At 38.7% G+C, this 15,277-nt stretch overlaps 1 protein-coding gene across 11 annotated transcripts in view; it reads right to left on the reverse strand.

The window, feature by feature from the left end:
* The window catches only part of ZNF385B (zinc finger protein 385B), a 491,813-nt gene that overhangs the window by 113,314 nt on the left and 363,222 nt on the right, over window positions 1-15,277 (reverse strand). For 2 of the 11 annotated variants that reach the window (XM_086361050.1, XM_086361048.1), the window contains exon 1: window positions 8,248-8,441. The exons of 6 other annotated variants lie outside the window; for them this stretch is intronic. The gene's annotated coding sequence lies outside the window, so the exon portion shown is untranslated. Of the gene's footprint in view, window positions 1-4,575; window positions 4,779-8,247; window positions 8,442-12,280; window positions 12,304-15,277 lie in introns of those variants that run through there. 3 more of the 11 variants (XM_086361049.1, XM_086361051.1, XM_086361046.1) reach the window with 3 other exon arrangements.

Consider the following 15,277-nt stretch of genomic DNA (forward strand, 5'->3'; position numbering starts at 1 on the left):
TCCTTCTATACAAGGGACTTAACCCTGTGCCTAACACCTATCAAGTGTTCATTAAGCTTCAGTTACTGTAGTTAGGAACCATTCCTATCCCTCTGACACTATGCCATATCTCTGGAGAGCATAAACAGTTAAATCCATCAATACTTATAAAAGGTGAGATATGTCAGTGGTCATATATTATTAACAAAATTTTAAGGAGGCTCCAGTGAGAAAGAAATTAGATCTGGTTAGGAGCTGGGTTCATAAATATTTCCATAGATGAACTATCTCATAAGATAAACCTGAGGAATGGTTAATATTTTGAGAGGTGGGTATGGGAGAATGGTGAAAGGGACCGCATAAACAAAAAGCATAGAAATATGTGTTAAAATTTAAAACTTGCTTAGGCACTCAGGAATTCTTACTGTTTCTGGATCAGAAGGTCAACAGTAAAGAGAAAAGCAGAACATCTTTGTGACCTTGGAGTAAGCAAAAGTTTCTTAAACAGTAAACAAAAAAGTGATAATTATGAATGAAAAACATAAGTATAGTTTATTAAGAATAAGAATGTAAGGATAAGACACAATCAAGGGAATGGGAAGACCATTCAGAGAGTGTGAGATAATATTGACAATATACACATTTTGACAAAAGACTTGAATCTAGAATAAAGAACTCCTACAGATCAGTAAGAAAAAGAACACAGTTGGAAAGCTGGGCATAAGACTTGAATGGACAGTTCACAAAAGTAGACACTAAAACAGCCTATAAACATATAAAAAGCACCTGACTTTATTAGTCATTCAGTTCAGTTCACTTCAGTCGCTCAGTCGTGTCCAACTCTTTGCAACCCCATGAATCACAGCACGCCAGGCCTCCCTGTCCATCACCAACTCCCAGAGTTCATTCAGACTCACGTTCATCGAGTCAGTGATGCCATCCAGCCATCTCATCTTCTGTCATCCCCTTCTCCTCCTGCCCCTAATCCCTCCCAGCATCAGAGTCTTTTCCAATGAGTCAACTCTTTGCATGAGGTGGCCAAAGTACTGGAGTTTCAGCTTTAGCATCATTCCTTCCAAAGAACACCCAGGGCTGATTCCTTTAGAATGGACTGGTTGGATCTCCTTGCAGTCCGAGGGACTCTCAAGAGTCTTCTCCAACACCACAGTTCAAAAGCATCAATTCTTCGGTGATCATCTTTCTTCACAGTCCAACTCTCATATCCATACCTGACCACTGGAAAAACCATAGCCTTGACTAGACAAACCTTTGTTGGCAAAGTAATGTCTCTGCTTTTTAATATGCTCTCTAGGTTGGTCATAACTTTCCTTCCAAGGAGTAAGCGTCTTTTAATTTCATGGCTGCAATCACCATCTGCAGTGATTTTGGAGCCCCCAAAAATAAAGTCTGACACTGTTTCCACTGTTTCCCCATCTATTTCCCATGAAGTGATGGGACCAGATGCCATGATCTTCGTTTTCGGAATGTTGAGCTTTAAGCCAACTTTTTCACTGTCCTCTTTCACTTTCATCAAGAGGCTTTTGAGTTTCTCTTCACTTTCTGCCATAAGGGTGGTGTCATCTGCATATCTGAGGTTATTGATATTTCTCCCAGCAATCTTAATTCCAGCTTGTGCTTCTTCCAGCTCAGCGTTTCTCATGATGTACTCTGCATAGAAGTTAAATAAGCAGGGTGACAATATACAGCCTTGACGTCCTCCTTTTCCTATTTGGAACCAGTCTGTTGTTCCATGTTCAGTTCTAACTGTTGCTTCCTGACCTTAGGGATATTCATTAAACTATGAGATATTTATTCATACCTCATTGTAACCATTGTTACAATGTTTGTTGTAACCATTGTTTCAATGGTTACAATGAAGAAAGAAGATTATCAAGTTCTGAGGAGGATATGGTACAACTAGAACTCTTATTTGTTGTGTAAATTTTTATAATTATGTTGAAAAATGATTTAGCAATGTCTACTAAAACTGAATACACGCTTACGCTATGACTCAGCAATTCTAAGTATATACCTAATAGAAATGATCTGTATAAGAATATTCATAGCAATACTGTATATAATAGTCCCAAACTGAAAATTCACAATTAACCCATTAACAATAAAAAGAATGATTCTGGTATCTTCACATAACCTAACATTCACATAATGGAATATAGCAATAAGAAAAAATGGTACATGGTGATATGAAACAACAAATAAACCTTGTAAATGTCATGCTGAGAAAAAGAACTAAAATAAAGAAGCATATCAACATGCTGTATGGTAGTGTTTATTTAAAGTACACAATCAGGCAACACTAGCCTATGCTGTTTGTTAGAGTCCTGGGTATTCTTGTAGGAAGAGTAGGACGAGGTTAGGGTGTGGTGACTGGACAGGAGTATGAAAGGGTCTTCCGGGATGCTGGGGATGTTCCGTTTAGTTCTGTTTCCCAGGCGTGCATGTCTGTGTACATTCATTCAACTGTACATTTACAGTATGTGCACTTTTCTATATGTTACATTTCAATAGACATTTTAAAAAAGTAATGTGTTCGATGTTATTAATTTTAGTAAACTACTTTGATACATACAGGAAAAATTCCTCCATAAGAACATCTTCAAATACTGTCAAGTCTGCATACTTTTAGGATAAATAAGTTTTTTTAAGTTATTTTTTTCTACCACCAGCTTGATTTTGCTCAAAATAATTTGTGAGAAAATAAAAGTTCCCTTTAATATTGATGCTTCCTTGATGAATTTCATAAGTGGATAGAGGAGACTGACATAGAATCCAGTGATGCCAAAGAGAAAAAACGTGTATCTTAGAACGCTGGGTCTTTAAAATCCTGACAGTTGGCAGTTTTCTGCCTGAATCTCCCCTGGGGCCGCTCAGGCTTCCCTCCAAAGTGCTTCAATAGTAGCAGCATCCTGGCAGAACGGTGAGTTTAAAAATAAATCCTTCTGAGTACCACCTTGAAGTTTATAAGCAATAATGAAGTGCTGCATCACAGAACAGCAGTGAAGCCACATCATGATAGATTTTAAGCCACAGTGTCCTCTGGGTTTAGCAGTAATATGCCAGCTTCTACACAAGATGATGAATCTTGTACTAAGATGCAACGGATGACTTTTTGGATGTGTAGCAAAACAGTACGTACAGCTCAGGGGTGGTTCATTTATATCTGAGTATTTTGTCCATGCACTGAACATCTTATATTTAAACACTGAAAAAATATCAGGAAGATTTATGTACTACAGAGTACAAAATATAATTTGATTAAACGCGTGACATACTTCATTAGCTGCAATCCTTTTTCAAAGCAGCATCAAAAAATCTGAGAATTACAGAATTTAAGTAAAGAAGACAACTAATTCACAAAAAAGTCTTAAAAAGCAATTGTCTTCTTAAGCTAATTTAAATAAGTTTTTCCTGGGTTACAGTGCTCTTCCAATGTAACCCACTATGATTAGCCTGACCACACTAAAAAGGAAACACAAAGGAAAACAGAGCTCTGACAGGTGCTTTGTCAAGGTTTTTGAAATAGTTTTTAATACACCTGACTTATCAAAAGGGAATGTCATATGCTTCATTCCTAAATTACTAAGTCTTTAGAGAGGCCAAAATTATCTCCAGACAGGGCTTTACTAAAATTGTCTGAGGTCGAGACTGGATTGGGAGGTCAGTAGCCTGACGAAATTTTCTGGCAAAAAAAGACGTAGAGAGATGGTCCTGAGCTCCGTTTGCCCAGTGACTCCTGTCTATGGCGTCAAGATGCTTTCATGAGGTCTGACGCCTTTTTCGGTTACAGGATACCAAGGAACTCCTTGCTCTCCCTTTATGGCATGCTAGGGACCTACTGGCAATATGACTTATTTTAGAAACTTTCCTAAAAATACAGACTTTCCTAGGAAAGACAACTTATGTTTCTCAAACTGCTGAATATTTCTAGAGGAACTATATTCCATAAATTCTTAGCAGGAAACAATTTAGGAGTCTATCCTTCATCTTATATGAGGAAAATGGGATTAGGAGAAATTAATCCAGCATGGTAACTGTTTAATGGTAGAATTTAGAGCTCATTGCCCAGAGACACTGTTTTGAATATTTGTCTGTACAAAGATGTACAGGAATCATATACTGAAGTCTTTACATTTTTTACAAATTAGAATAGATTAGTATTCAGGCTGTTTTGTTTTTGTATATAGACTGAAATGTAGAAGCACTCATTTTTCAATGAGATTTTAATTTTAATGGCTTTATTAGTATGAATAATGGAAGAAATTAAGTAAAAGAGAAAAGCCAGTGTGGCCAAGAGCCAACATTTCTTCCCCTTTTAAAGAGCAGCAGAAGATTGGTTACAACACCTAATTTTAAATAATTATTTTAATATTCCCAATGAGTGGGAAAGAAGCGAACAACAAAACCCATTCAAACTATGCTTTAAATCATATTGCTTGGATCAATATAACTAATTAAAATAGCTGCATATAGGAGGTACACACATTTCTGCTGGTAGTTTTTATACTGCATTTCTAGCAGAATTGCTACAAAAATTCTATCTGAAAAGACACATTTTTCCAAAGAGTGGCAACTAACCTTCTATTGGAACAGATCAAAGCAGCGGGGCCTTGCGGCCTCTGGCTCTATCGTTAGGCCTCTCCTCTGCAGCTCACAGGATGGGCCCGCCTGAAGGGGCTGCAAACAGCAACTCAGGAGGTCCACACGCCGAGCTGCTGGTACAAATTCTATAGCTCCAGGACACAAAATGTTTTGCCCTCCAGTTTCAGAGAATTTCAGTCCTTGCATTCAGTGTTTAGGCCAAAGAGGGGAAAAGAAAAGAATAATGATTTACTTAATTGCCCTTTTTAAAAGATATTTTTCTCCCAGAAGCTTGCTTGATTTAAAGAAACAGAGTTAATATTTGTTCTGCCAGTGTTCTCTACTTCCACCTTGGTAGGAAAAAAAAAAAAGGTTTCCTTAGCTTAACTATTAACCAAACATTTCAAAGCTATTCAAAACCCGGTGCCCATACTAAAAAAAAAAGTTAACAGGCCCCTAGAAAACACAATTTGGGAATAAAGAGAACAGTAAAAACTGCACTAAAATCTTGTTCCCTTTTTGCATGCATATGTCATGGCTGCCATAATTATAATACACTGAAGAGAATTCAGAAAAAAAATTCTAGCGGAGGATTATAATCATGGTGACCATCATGGACGAGGCCCCTCTTGGTCCTCTATCAGCCGGAAGCCATTTTTATCCAGGCGCAGAAGAGATGGCTTCTACCTGGCGGTATAAGTATTCCACCTGTGTAAGCAGTTATGAAAGCCACCGTTCTATCCCTGTGGAAACCGGTACGGGGTGACTAAACCTGGCCGTGCAAGGGATAGGGTGAGCAGAAACAGGGCAATGTGGCAACAATGAGGTTAGCATAGGGAAAAGGATGAGGGGGATTTGGACCGGGAAGGAAGAGTGGTAAGTCTGGCTGAATTTTGCCAAGTGGACTAGAATTGGCACCAATGCCCTATTTGGAATTTCCCAACATCTCACTCCTAAAATGATTTACTTCTTTGTCATCTTCAATTATTTGGCAGAAATCTGTATAGAATGAAGGAGATCGAGGCCAAAACTGAGTGAGCAGGAACAACCTAGTTAAGCAGGGCATCTAAGTCCTTCAAACAAAGGAGCTGGGCAACTGGGAGACACCCTTATCCCGAGAAACACAGGGAATCCTCTGACCCAGGGGACGCTCGCTCTCCAAAGCATCTCTAGTACTGAGCAGAATGGCAAACCCCTGGCCTGATTTCTTGGAACTGTGCCACTGTCCGGACATCCTAGAGATTGATGCTACTTGCTTCAGTCATGCAGGCAGCTTCTGGGGCACAAGTGATATGCAAAACAGCATCAGATAAGGTCCTCTGGTGAGAGCCCAAGGAGTTTCTGCACTGGCAGTGATGCACTGTAAATGACTCTGACTGTCCCTGGGTATTATGTTTATCCTGTACCTTTATACTGCTTTCATTCTTTGGAATTTCTTTCTGGCTTCCCAAAGGACTCCTTCTCACTCCCCCAGTGAACACCGGAAGTCAAAGACATAACGCTCTTTTAATAAGGGGCCACACGGAAAGTAGGGAATTTAATTACAGCACTCATCACTTTCCTTTTCAATGATTTGCTTTCTAAGGCAACAAAGGAATGGAAATATTTTCTTTTAGAAGAATATTTGTTTTGACTCTTGGTCGCTTCTGAACTTCAAACAGCCTTTTAAAGCTCCCTTTGCTTTAAAGGACACAAATGGAAAGTAAACATTCCTAAAAATGGATCTGGTGCTCCATGCATTCAATATGACAAAGCATGTTGAAGTTTTAGTTAAAGAAAATGCAAAAGAATCCAAAGTTCCCAAATTGCACAATCTCTATTTCCAAACCTTGACTGACTTGAGTCTCTTTTTTTCCCTAACACCCACTTCCTCTGTTGTTCTCTTCTCTGACTTTGCTCTGTCTCTCTAGTCACCCCCATCCCATCTGTTTATCTTTTCTGCCTCTCACATCATCTCTCTTAGCTCTCTAATGTCTCTGAAATTTTCTGTCTCTGTCTCTGTGTATGTATGTGCCTCTCTCTCTCTTTCATATCTGTCTCTCTCTCTCTCTCTCACTGCAATACTGCCAGAAAACTAGAAACTACTGTCATTTGCCTTATTTTGCAGCTGAAGCACATTTATTTCATTTTCAATATTTGCTTCTATAAATCAAAAGATTAATAGCAAGATGTTGCCAATATCAGGATGAATTTGTCCCCATAACAAGACAAAACAATTAAGGCTGTATCTCCAACTATGTCAAAAGCCGTCGTGTCCGTTGCAACAACTGAGGATCTTTTTACATGTGCTCACACGATATTATCTGCCACCCACATGACAGAATGGCGCAAGTTGAGAACTTAAATCTAACACAGAATTTAACGATACATTTTTACAGAAATTCACCATGTGCCTTGGGTTATACAAATACTATAACTTTTCATTGAGAGGGACAAAGTACTTTTAAGTATATCAAGTAGACTTATAAACTGTTACATGGATTACAATTATCCCATGTTTTCCTGATGAAAAAATGATCCTCAGGGATAAATGATTCCATGACAAAGCAAATATACAAAACAAAGCCAATTATGGACCGAGAGCTAGAAAAAATTTTCTTGCCAAATCAGGTACTAACATAATAGCAAAAGGGACACTGAGCAATAGTATCTACTAAGAGTTCCCATAACACTGGGTCTCTAGGACCTTGGAAAGATTAATACATGTTGGTCTTAATCCACTCATTTTTTAGCAAGAGTCTATCGAACCCTCAGTGTTTATACCCCTAATCTACCAGTGAGGTAGAATAAAAGAAGCTGACGCTCTTTTACTTCCCAAACCACTTGAAATCCCGCTGGGGACAATGAGATAAAAACACCTTCCTCCCACCAAGAGGTTCTAAGCTCTTTCCTAATAGTAGTATTAATTCATGTTTAAAACATGACAAAACTGAAAGAAAAAGGATTTTTTAGGTGAGGCGGACTGAAGTGGTAATACTAAAACAAAAAGGAGAATTTCACAAATGTCTATTGTATCCATACAAAATACATTTATTCTCATGACAGACAACAGTGCCTCTTGAGGAGTTAAACTTACCTGGTTTCCAGAGAGATTGCTATGCTCAATGGTCTAAATAAGCATGAAGCCATTGAGTTTATATTTAAACGAGATGGAACATTAAAAGTTTGAAATGTGCCTATCATAAAAATCTTGTGACAACATACAAATCACCCACGTTACTCAATTTTATTACAGGCTACCAGACACTATTCTATCAATCTCAATGTGAATTCTTGAGCATGTACAATCATCTGCTTAAATATACTTCTTGAAGATAATAGGAAAGAGAGAGAGAAAGGGTTCTAACATAATATGGATCATATTTTTACCTAGTAAAAATGTGAAACCAACATCAAAAGAAAAAGAAAGCATAGTTCATCAGCATAAAGGAAGTGTGGGAAGTCCGTCACATCTTCATTTTACTTATCAAAGTGACCCCGTACAACAATGTAAATAAAACAAGTTAGATATGCCAGGGTGATGTTGGTTGGGGGAGTCACAAATTAGCACATTACTCTGATACATTTTTCCTTTTCTAAACTTGGTTTTAACTGTTTTACATTTTTTGGTCATATTTTTCATGAAAAAGTTCCCAAAGGTGTAAAGGCAGATCAGTCGGCAATGCTTACCTTGGTTTTTAAGATTACAATTCACGTTCACTTCTGCACTCGAGCACTGTACGAGGTAGTAGACTGAGAGATAAATAATTTCATCATTTCAACCTGTGCTCCCATGAAATATGGTGCTAGGAAACAGCCAACACAGTGCGTCTGGACAAATCATACGTCCTGCAATTGCCGCTTAGCTCTAATTACTATTGAGGTTTGCAACTTGATTCCAGGGAGAGGGCAGACTATCTTCTGACGACACTGAACCAAATATATCCTAAAAGACTGACACTTACTTTCTTTCCTGTAATTTTTCTGAGTATCTCCCAGCTACTCAGTAACTACCACTCTGCTATGCTAAAAATTAAACCAAATCATCTGACACCCACCTATCCTTTCCAACAAAGCAATTTAATTCTCTTAGAATATGTACTTATTGCAACAATTTGGAATTTTTAGTATCACTCTGACTTGAAAGGACTGTTTTTGTTTTTTTTTTCTTTTCTAGGTGGGCAACTAGATCTTTATTTTGAAATTGCTTTTTATTTAAAAAAGGAAAATGTTCTCAAAATATGAACTTGACTTATATTCTGCCAGTCCTGAATAATTTATTTGCATATCATTAGATCCAGAAAATTTGTTTTCTTTTCTGTGGAATTTTAGGTTTAAACTAAATATTCACAATGTATAATTTAAAAAGACTAAAGCAGATAATTTGATGTGGATGCCATTAATAGGGATATTTATGCATTTCAACTCAAAAATCTAATTTCACTTATATGGGAGAATTATCATAATGAAACTAACAGTTGTGTAGGCTTGAAACTAAAATGATATATTTATTCATATATCTAACTAATTCTACTCTCCCTCTAGTGACCTCTAACCATACGATCAGAAGAATAAGGCTTCTGATATGTCAGGTTACCCAGTGTGGCTATGACCAAATGGTTATTTTGCTTTGGCACCCTACTCCAGTACTCTTGCCTGGAAAATCCCATGGACAGTGGAGCCTGGTAGGCTGCAGTCCATGGGGTCGCTAAGAGTTGGACACGACTGAGCAACTTCACTTTGACTTTTCACTTCTATGCATTGGAGAAGGAAATGGCAACCCACTCCAGTATTCTTGCCTAGAGAATCCCAGGGATGGGGTCACACAGAGTCGGACACGACTGAAGCGACTTAGCAGCAGCAGCAAGGTGATGGTCACTGATACTGTTTCATTAGCTTAGTGAGTGTTTGGCTGAATGAAAGAAACTAAAAATGACTGATGTTTGCAAACGTCAGGAAGGATTTTGCACCTTTCATTGTGCAACTTGTAGCACATTTGCCAACCATGGCGAATACTTTAGTAATGATGTACAGGACAAATTACACCTACCCAAATTCAGAGATTTGGTGTATCTACTTAAGTCAGATCTGCACGGTAACGATCAGGGACAGGTAAACCCAAGGGAATAATTAGACGCAGCAATCAAGTTGGTATAAAACCAGCTCTTGGAAATGGCACATATCTCTTGGCCTCAGTTGTTATGAATAACAACAACATAGGACTCTAAATGGAACACAGTATGTTAGCCCTATACTTACTTTCCCCTAAATAATAATTGTGGACTTCTTACTCAGATAATACTTAGTTCTTTAGGATTAAAATAAAATTATAGTCACTGCTGTGGTTTTCACTTTATTTTTTATTTTATGATATACCTCTCCTAAGAAAACTCTTTACTTGTAGCAATTATGTTATTTTTCTTTCATGAAGCTAGACAAAACATTTCATTCTTTTTCTGCCTAATCTTAAATCATGCCTGACAGTGTATTCAAAAGCAGAGACAATCGCTTTGCCAACAAAGGCCCCTATAGCCAAAGCTAGGGTTTTTCCAGCAGTCAGGTACGGATGTGAGAGTTGGACCATGAAGAAGGCTGAGCATTGAAGAATTGATACTTTTCAACTGTGGTGCTGGAGAAGACTCTTGAGAGTCCCTTGGACTGCAAGGAGATCAAACCAGTCAATCCTAAAGGAAGTCAACCCTGAATATTCACTGGAAGGACTGACGCTGAAGCTGAAGCTCCAATACTTTGATGGAATAAAGTATTGGGGCATTCCATAAAAAATTGATGGAAGCTCCAATACCTGATGCAAAGAGCTGACCCACTGGAAAAGACTCTGATGCTGGGGAATATTGAGGGCAGAAGGAGAAGGGGGTGACAGAGGATGAAATAGTTGAATAGTATTATTGACTCAATGGACATGAGTTTGAGCAAACTCCAGGAGATAGTGAAGAACAAGGAAGCCTGTCATGCTACAGTCCATGGGGGTCACAAAGAGTTACACACGACTGAGTGACTGAACAACAACAACCAATCATACCTGAAGAGTATTTTTCTAGAACATTTCCAGATCTTGCACACTAGTCCACTGTAAGGTTCCCCAAATTCTTTATTTGTACCTCTCATAGGTCCTTAATTTAGTTCAGTAGTAGTAATATAAAATGTGGTCCCTAGATCAGCAACATCAGTATCATCTGAGAATTTGTAAACAGAGCAAATCCTGACTTCATCCCAGATCTGCAGAGTCACAAATGCTTGGGGTGGGATCCAGCAATCTGTGTTCTAACTGGCCCTCCAAGAGATCTGGAAGCACTCTGATGTTTGAGATCCACTGATCCATGCACGTAGGTACCAAAGGCAACAGGAGAAAGAGATAAGGAACATCTAAGCCTCTGTAGGGAAAACTATAGGAGAGATTGTTGTTTAGTCACTGAGTAGTGTCCAACTCTTTTGTGACCCCTTGGACTGTAGCCTGCCAGGCTCCTCTGTCCATGGAAATCTCCCAGGTGAGAATACTTTGAGAGGCTGCCGTTTCCTTTTCCAGGGGATTGTCTCAGCCCAGGGATCAAACACATATCTCGTGCTTGGCAGGCGGATTCTTTACCACCAAGCCACCAGGAAAGCCCATGGGAGACATACAGACTTATTTATTAACACAGAGATAGTGTTTCAGTGGTGATCTAAAGGATTGGAAGAGTCTGGATGAATCTGAAGGAGGCACCAAGGATCCCTCATCTGCTAACCCATTGTTTGTGCCCTTGAGTTAATGCAGCTGCAGCGATTCCAAGATCTTAGTTCATCAGTCACCATTTTTCTTTAGTCATTCCATTCTTTAGGAAAACAAAGACGTTCCTCATTCTTGTTAGCTGCTTAGTCTACTAACTACTCTCTTTCCCCTTAATTTTTAACTTCTTTTAGAGCAGCCTACACTTCCATTTTCACTTTTTCTTTTTCTTACTATTCCTTCACTTCGCAAATCCCCACTACTTCCCCAAGAGACTTCTCTCCTTTGGTGGTCTTTATTTCACTGCCTGGCACCATGAGTCTTCCAGATACCACAGATGCTAAAACTTGAGGCTCTATTTGACTGTTTCCTCTTCACTGCTCCTGAATTAAGTAGTTACTTTTATGAGCTCTCTCACTTCCTTCCCCTTTTTATACCCATTACTTAATACCTCCATTTAGGTTCTCATAAGCTATTCACTACAATCCTTTAATCATTGTGGTCCCACTGAGTCAACTGAATTCTTAAGAAGGGTAGTTCAAATCAATCATTTTTCTATTCAAATATCTTCCATGACTCAATTCAGTGAGTTATGGGCTTTGAAATCCAATACACCTGTTCAAATCCCTACTCTGATACTTACCAGCTGGCAACATTAAAGGAATTAACTGGCTAAGCCCCAGTTTTCTCAGCTGACAAGTAGGAATAAAAGAGTAATCATATCTCATGAGGAGACCAGAAGGAAATAATGCATGTAAATTCTTAAAGTGCAAAGAACCCTGAAGGACTTAGTGAATAATAAGCATTATTATCATCATCCCCAAAGCCATTGCTGCAGAATACAACCCCAGCACCTCAGTTCAGCATTCAGCGGCATCCTCAAGCTTAACTGAAAACCAATTCCTTACTCACACTTTTAATGTTAAACTGAATTATTCTTTAAGGACAAACACTAAGTCTCAGTTTTCTGTCTCTGGCTCCTCAGGCAGTGTCTTATACCTGGTAATCGCTCCAGAAGTGTCCACTGCATGAAGCACGGGCCTTGTACAAACACACTTTCTTAGTTCCGTTGCTTTGTTTATGCTGCCATGCTTCCCCGGATGCCCTTTCTTCACTGTCCCCTTTCAAATCCTCTCCATTTTCAAGTGGCATTTTAAATACTCTCTTTCAGGAAGTCTTCCCACTTCCATACGAAGGAAATATCTTGCTCTCCTCTGAACCTGCAATACGTTTCATCTACACTTTCCTAATGGTATTTAAGACATTCTACATTCTACATTTAAGATGCATTGTACATGCGTCTTCTTCCCCAAGGAGCTATAAGCTCTTCTTGGTTAGAGAGCAGACTTGACTCACTGCTGTTTGCCTATAGTTCCTTGTCCACAGAAGCACTCAATAAATGTGTTAAATGAATGAATGAGGTATAAGAAATATCTACATTCTCATTATAAGAACTGTGCTACTATATACCACCTGATTAAGTTTTCTTTCTCATTGATAATTATGATGGTCTCCAAAGAGTAAATGGATTATGAAAATTACAGAAATAAGAGGACTCCTAATAACTGGGGTGTGTTCCTGACCTTGGGTTTAAAGTTAGTATTCTAGAACTCAGAAGCATTTTTCACAGAAACAAAGTGATAGATGGTCACTGGATTCCTGGGATAGTTCTCAAAAGGTTGATTAACCCACAAAGGTGTTAGAATATTACCCCAGCAATAGCAACTCAATGCCATCAATATTATAAGGAGTCTTGAAAAACAGTCATTATCCTGTGTTTATGAAAATGCTCATTCTTCCATACAAAACAGAAAACCATGAATTTTGTTTCATTCTTACACTCAGAAAGCTGTAACCAAAAGCCTGTTTTCTTGTGTATTCAAATGATTAACCTTCATTGCTAGAATGAATGTGATCTGGTTAGAGACAAATTTTAACTGTCAATTATAAACTGTAAATTTAGAAAATGGAAGTCCTCTCTATAAATCCGTCTATACGCTTGAATTTTTAGAAATCATAACTTATTTTCTTTTTTACTTACAGCTCTAAATTTCAGCTCCTTTGTCTTCATTTCACATAATTTAAAATTGACTATGGCCCCTGATACTCTAGCTTCAGTTCCTTTACCACATCTCCTAACAAATACATAATGACCTGTTAACAAACTTTTAATTACATTCATTACGGGAAGTCAGTTATTTTAAATTAACTCTTGAGTGAGTAAATAATTCCTTTTTAATGGAAAAATGATTGCATTTCCAATTATCTGAATGGCAATTTTGGATTCCCACAAATTTATTTAAAGTAGGCAGCTTATAAACAAGAAGTTGCCTATGAAAAAAGACATTTTCACTCTTCCTTTTTGCTGCCTCCAGCACTGAGCTAGACGTTCTTGGGGCCCCTGGTTCTTAAGAAGTTGACCATCTATTTGGAAAGCAAAAATAATGTATCTGAAATAATTAGACTAATGCAAAGACACAAAACATTTTGTGTTAATTACAAGCGCTGATAGAGAAGTACAGAAGAGATACAGGGCACGGGTCTTTGTTCTGTTTACAAGGAGATCAAACTGGTCAATCCTAAAGGAAGTCAACCCTGAATATTCATTGGAACGACTGATGGTGAAGGTGAAGTTCCAATATTTTGGTCACCTGATGTGAAGAGCTGACTCACTGGGAAGGACAATGATGCTGGGAAAGACTGAAGGTAAAAGGAGAAGGGGCAGCAGAAGAAGAAATGGTTAGATAGCATCACCGACTCAATAGACAGGAGTTTGAGCAAACTCCAGGAGATAGTGAAGGACAGGGAAGACGTGTGTGCTGCGGTCCATGGGATCGCAAAGAGTTGGACAGGACTTAGTGACTGAACAACAATGTATCCTAAGCACCTGGAGCTGATTATGAGCTCAAAAAAACAACTGTGATACAGAAAGGAGAGACAAACAGGGGTTAGAATGGCTGCAGACAGTTCATTGTGAAGACAGGACATTAGCAAGACCTTAAAATATAGCTGTCTCTTGGTACCTGCTCTGCTTGATACCAAAATCCATGGGTACTCTTTATAATGCTGTACTATTTTCATATAACCTGCGTGTACACCCTCCTGTAAACTTTGAATCATCTCTGCTGCTGCTCCTGCTAAGTTGCTTTAGTCGTGTGTGACTCTGTGCGACCCCATGGACAGCAGCCCACCAGGCTCCCCTGTCCCTGGGATTCTCCAGGCAAAAATACTGGAGTGGGTTGCCATTTCCTTCTCCAATGCATGAAAGTGAAAAGTCAAAGTGAAGTCACTCAGTCGTGTCTGACTCTTAGTGACCCCATGGACTGCAGCCTACCAGACCCCTCCGTCCAAGGGGTTTTCCAGGCAAGAGTACTGGAGTGGGGTGCCATTGCCTTCTCCGTTGAATCATCTCTAGATTACTTATAAAATCTAAAACAATGTAAATGCTATGTAAATAGTTGACAGCCCACAACAAATCCAAATTCTGCTTTTTGGAACTTACTGTAATTTTTTTTTTTTAAGAATATTTCTGATCAGTGGTTGGTTGAATCCACAGATGTGGAACCCAGGGATATGGAGGGCTGACTGCATTTGATTTCTTGGTTCTTCCTTTCACTCAATAACTACATCCAAACTATTAACAAGTTTTGTTACTCCTACCTCCAGCATGTACTGCAAGTCTTTCTACATGTTGCTGCCTCATTCTCGTCCAAGTCATCAACATTTATCTGGACTACAACTAAGGGCTCTTAACAGATCTTTCTGAGACAACTGAGGTACACCGATACTTGGTTCTCTACGCAACAGCCAAACAAATATTTAAAACTACAAATTGTGTTACCTAGTGCATAATGGTTCCTCACTGCACTTTGAATAAAATAAACACCTTACCATGGCCTGTAGTTACTGTACGATTAAGCCCCTGTTTATTTCTAAAACCAACCTGTATCACCTCTCTTTACCACCCCTCTCCCCCATCTCTAAACTTCCGTTCTC

Source organism: Bos grunniens, chromosome 2 (genome assembly GCF_055505025.1).
Source record: "Bos grunniens cultivar Pamir isolate PY7600 chromosome 2, Bosgru_T2T1.0, whole genome shotgun sequence".
NCBI lineage: Eukaryota > Metazoa > Chordata > Mammalia > Artiodactyla > Bovidae > Bos > Bos grunniens.